Raw genomic sequence first — 6,060 nt, 5'->3', positions numbered from 1 at the left:
ACCACGTCCAGCTTACAAAGCATTTTCATATACACTATTTCACAAATATTATCTGATACTCACAGAACACCCTGCAGGTAAACCGACTCTATAACTTTGGGCAAGGGTCGTCACTTTAGAGATGAGGAAAATAATAATAACCACTCCTAAGATCGTTATGAAAATTAAACAAGTTGAATGTATGCAAACTGCTTAAAATAGTGCTTACTATATTACAGCAAGAGTGAAATAAAAATTTGCTACCACAATTATTAATATTGTTAATGCTGCTATCATCATTTCTTTCAGTTTTAACCATTATGTTGTTAGTTTATTTTAAAAAATGTTTCCTTGACCTTTTTCTAGTGTTTATGGATATTAATAAGAGTAATTTAATTTCTATGTTCCCATATAATTTCGCAGTCTTGAAACCCTAGTCATAACCCTGATTAGCTTACAGTGTGATATGAACTTAACTTTTATTGTCATTTGCTGTTAAATATTATTTATTCTGTTTTCTTTATTTATAGAAGACTAAGAATCACTTTCTACCAAAACAAAAACAAAAAAAGAATATATTTAACTTATGCTGTTCAGGCTATCTATCTATATATATGTATATACCATGCTCTCCTTTATGAGCAAAAAAGCAATATATTTTATATGATAAGCTTTTATAATATTCTGTAATAAAATTTAATGAATCATGGAGTACTGGAGCCTAAAGCACCTTGGAGAGCAGGCTCAGCACTTTATATACAGGTAAAGAAACTGAGAACTAACCAAGTTAAAGGAGCTGTCCAACTTGCACCTTCACATGACCGACCAATGGCTGAGCCAGGACTAATAACAGATCTTAAACCAGCCCTAGTCCCTAACATCCTTCTATTATACTGCATAATGCTAAACTATTTTAAATGTTCCATCACCAGTTCTCCCAATACCACCCTAAAAGCAACAACGTCACCATTTGGAGTTCAAAGTGAGAAACATGAACTACATGCTTGAAGACACACAAATATGGAAGCAGCAAAGTGGAACCCAGGAACCTAGGTCCGTTGAATGACACTGGACTGATGACAGGCAGTAAGTGTATGTAAGACTAAATGCATATGTGTGTATATATTAATACACAGTCATAAAGAAAAATGACAACTATTTTCCACTGACACACTGTGCCTGGTGGTACTTGTCTGTTCACATAGTCATGTATGAAGAGGAGAATTACAAGGCAGATTTTATTTTTGTTTCTTTCGTTTTTTAATTTTTAATTGTGGTGGATTTTAAATACACAGAAAAGTAGATAGAATAGCACAATTAATTCCTATGTAGCCACCACTCAGCCCCAATATCCAACAACCTGAGGCCAATCCTCTCCTGTCCATCCCCTCATCCACTCTGTCATTGGTATTATGTTGATGCAACTTACAGACATTATATCATTTCCTGTTTACATATTTGAAGCATATTCTCTCTCTCTCTCTCTTTTTTTTTTTTTTTTTTGAGACAGAGTCTTGCTCTGTCGCCCAGGCTGGAGTGCAGTGGTGTGATCTCGGCCGATCTCCGCTCAGGGCAACCTCCGCCTCCCAGGTTCAAGCGATTCTCTTGCTTCAGCCTGCTGAGTAGCTGGGACTACAGGCGCCCGCCACAGTGAAGGCTAATATTTGTAATTTTTTTTTTTTTTTTTTGAGACGGAGTCTCGCTCTGTCGCCCAGGCTGCAGTGTAGTGGCGTGATCTTGGCTCACTGCAACCTCCGTCTCCTGGTTTGAAGTGATTCTCCTGCCTCAGCCTCCCGAGTAGCTGGGACTCCAGGCGCACGCCGCCAGGCCTGGCTAATTTTTTGTATTTTAGGAGAGAGAGGGTTTCACCGTTGTTGCCCAGGCTGGTCTCAAACTCCTGTGCTCAGGCAATCCGCCCACCTTGGCCTCCCAAAGTGCTAGGATTACAGGCGTGAGCCACCGCACCCGGCCTAATATTTGTTTTTTTTTTGTTGTTGTTGTTTGTTTGTTTGTTTGTTTGTTTTGAGACAGAGTCTGGCTCTGTTGCCCGAGTGCAGTGGCGGGATCTCGGCTCACTGCAAGCTCCGCCTCCCGGGTTCACGCCATTCTCCTGCCTCAGCCTCCTGAGTAGCTGGGACTACAGGCGCCTGCCACCACACCCGGCTAATTTTGTATTTTTAGTAGAGACGGGGTTTCACCATGTTGGCCAGGCTGGTCTCGAACTCTGAGCTCAAGCGATCCGCCCACCTTAGCCTCTCAAAGTGCTAGGATTACAGGCGTGAGGCACCGTGCCTTGTCGTTGAAGCATATTTGTCTAGAAGATTTAAAAAACTTTCAGAAAAAACCACGAGATTAATTATCATACCCAAAATTGTAATGCAAATTCCATACAATCATCAAATAGGCCATCAGTATTCAATTTTCCCATTGTTTTAAAAACACCAACTTTTAAAGTTACTTTAAAGAAAATCAGCCTCCAGTGCCACACATTGTGATGATTTCTCCTTGATCTACATGTTACTTCTCTCTCTGTATTCTCCTTGTAATTTATTTGTTGAAGAAAACAGATTTTTGAGCTGTAGCTTTCTTTGCAGTCTGGATTTTGCTGCTTTCATGCCCATGGTGTAGTTACAAGCCAGCTTGAAACGTTAAAGGAAATGTTCATGCATATTATTATCAGATTTCATTTAATTTTGCTGGTTAATTTTGGACACTAATGATAACAACTGGAAGTCAGAGAAACCAGCATTTCTGGTGGATCCCAGCTGCCTGTGGGCGCTGTGACTGGGTTAGCTGCTATCAGGCTGAGAAAGTTTGTCTCTCTTGCCCCAATCCCTTCCTGTTCTCTAATCTAAATTGGACCTCTTGCTGTATCTTTTCAGAATACCCGCTACTTTTCCTTCCCAGCAATTGTCAGGATGAAACTGTAGCAGACTTTGACATTTTTATAGTTAGAAAAGTCAGGAGTGCATGAATGTAACTTTGAGCACAAGGGAGTTCTGTATAAAACCACAAGCATGGTTTCCAGCTGGGAATAGGAAAATATACATTTGACAATTTGTGATATTCATTTCCAGATGGGAACTTTTTCTCTTGTGACTAAGCACCAAGTCAAATTCAATTCTTCCTTCCCCTTTTCTCCTCCCCTGGGAAGAAGAACTAGGTTCCTGGGCAAAGGTTATCCCATATGTATGCCGTTCTTTACTTGATTCTCACCCTTAACTGAGGTTTGGGCTATTTCTTCATTTCATAGGCTTGTTGTATTAACAGTGTGGTCAGTCCTCCAAATAGATAGGAAGAAGAGATTCAGAAAAGGTGAGAGTACAGATGCTAGTAGATACTGAAGAGAAGCCCCCAGCACCCTGTTTCCTGTTGAGGCAAAACCAAAGGAGGTAACTGTAATAACCACACTTATTTAGGAACATCTCAAGTTTGAAATGCAGATGGGCCGAGGACAGCGTTACAGAACCCTGCACATTCCAGGATAGTGTGGGGAAATTGTTGAAAGGTTCTGAGTCCTGAGGGATTTGAGGGTAGTGGAAAAATGCCAAGGTGTCCATGGAACGAGGAAAGATGGCGTGTGTGGACTTTGGGGCTGGAAGCAATGGCAGGGACCATGAACACCAGCAGTGAATGCCAGATACCACTTGTGATAAACTGCACCTCAGCTGATGCACGTATGTGACCCAGCAAGGGCCATGTGGACAACCACACCATAGACGCCCCTTGTGCCCTGACGCTGGAGGATAGTTAAGGCTTTCTAGAGGAAATTGGGCCATCCTCCCGAAAAAGGGAAACAGAAGAAGGAAGAGGAGAACTTTGAATACTTACTCATTTTATACTGAAAGAGGCTAAGTTATCTTCAAATGACAAGACTGAGTTAATTTTCCTTTCATTAGCAGAAAGGGGATGCAAGAGTTAAGTTGAATGCCATCAGAAAAGTTAAAAGTATATTCCAGCACATCTGGGATATGGCTATACATTTTAAACCCACCACACCACTCACATTTATGTGTTTATGTTAGTTATTTTTATTTTTTATTGCCGCTTGAGATCTCATATATGTTTATTTTAAATGTCTGTCTTCCCTAGATTGTAAGTTTCATGAAGGCACAGACCATCCTTTTTTTGTTCTATATTCTTAGCTCCTAATCCAGTGCTTAGCACCTGACAGATCCTTGAGAAGAATTTGTGGAATGAATATCAGACCCACACATCAGAGTACCTTCCACAGTATTTAACATAGAACAAGTACATAATAAATAATACTTTCTTCCTTCCTAGGGGAATGTATATTTCTTTGGGCATAGTCCATCTTGCTGTTTTTACAGCCAATTATATCTTAGGTGACTTTAAAAATAAATCTTCTTTGGTTGTTTTTAGGGAAGGAACTTAAGAAACTGAAGACATGGTGTTTGTCTTCTCTAACCCTATTTTGTATCCAAAGGGTATACTGGATAAACGACAGTAGTCACAGCTTCAGAGTGTATATTCTGTGGAAGGTGGTGAATACCTAGTGGTGATTGCAGCACCACCAACACAGTCTTAGCCCCTTCCTTAATTTTGACATCTTTTATCCCTTTCCCTCTCAGATGTCTGGGATCCAATCTGTTTTTATTCTCCTTTCCTTTTTTCTGTGCCACCGTTTTGGCCTGCTCTTCCCCGTCACGCTCCCCGCCCCGCACCCCCTTGCTCAGGATTGACTGTCTCACCTACTAGTACCCAGCTCCCCTGGGGAGTTCTGAGCATTGATCCCCGCCACTTCAGAACTCCTGGCCAGAAAGGGGCTATACATTCAAGATGGTTCTCATTTCAGGTAAAGCCATCTTCTTCTTTTGGGAAAAAAAAGAAGTTTTATAAAATATGCCAAAATGCAATTTAATATCTATCATCTTTAAACCATTTATTTGTATTCCATCTTATTTATAAAAGTATTTGAGGTAAGTATATCTTAGGAGATTGTTTTGTAAATAAGTTCACTAACTAGTTAAAAAAAATACGCGAGCTCTGATTTTGACTCAGAAAATACGGACCCTATAGTACAGTATTGCCTGAACTCACTTAATAAGAATTACCGGTGCTGCTTGTTAAATATACAGATTCTCTAAGCTTTTCCCTTGGATATTCTGATTTAGCTAATTGAATGGCCCTGAAAGTTTTTTGTTTGTTTTTTCTTTAGTTTTTTTTTTTTTTTTTTTGAGACGGAGTCCCACTCTGTCGCCAGGCTGGAGTGCAGTGGCATGATCTCGGCTCACTGCAACCTCCACCTCCCAGATTCAAGTGATTCTCCTGCCTCAGCCTCCCGAGTGGCTGGGACTACAGGCGCATGCCACCACGCCCAGCTAATTTTTGTATTTTTAGTAGAGACGGGGTTTCACCATATTGGCCAGGCTGGTCTCAATCTCTTCACCTCGTGATCTGCCCGCCTGGGCCTCCCAAAGTGTTGGAATTACAGGCGTGAGCCACCGTGCCCAGCCTGTTTTTTCTTTAGATGATTTTTTTTGACCTGACAACTTTAAGAAAAATTGCTAATGTACATAGTGAGAGCTGGCAGAATGAAGACCCATGAGGTACATGGGCAGAAGTTGTGGGGGAGGAACAAGGAAATCTCTGGGTAAGAAGAAATTGGATTCAGCCCTGATTTCTTCCCCCCCAATGTGAATATATCTGTGTGAATGATGATCATCAAAAAAATTTATGATATTATGGAAAGCTGGTAATATTGATTGATGGACTAATAATATTGCTGGTGTAAAGATTCTCAACTATCAAGGTAACAACAACAACAAAACTCCTGAAAAAACCTAAGGCAGTGTAAAATAGCCCTAATTCCAGTCATTTCAGTGATCTCCTTACTGCTGTATCTTCTTACCATGTAACACAACAACTAAGTATAACATCAGATGTGTTTGATTAAGCTGTAAGTTTTATTTTATTAGAACTGTAACTCTCCCTTTAAATACCTATTTATATCTTTACATAATCAGTCTTCGTAGGTAGTTGTATATGTATTATGTTACCTTATCCACCTCAAAATATTAGAAGGAACTGTATAGATAAGACCCTTCCTTTATTTTTATT

Source organism: Pan paniscus, chromosome 6, assembly GCF_029289425.2.
Source record: "Pan paniscus chromosome 6, NHGRI_mPanPan1-v2.0_pri, whole genome shotgun sequence".
Lineage (NCBI taxonomy): Eukaryota > Metazoa > Chordata > Mammalia > Primates > Hominidae > Pan > Pan paniscus.
Note: the sequence above shows the minus strand (reverse complement) of the source record.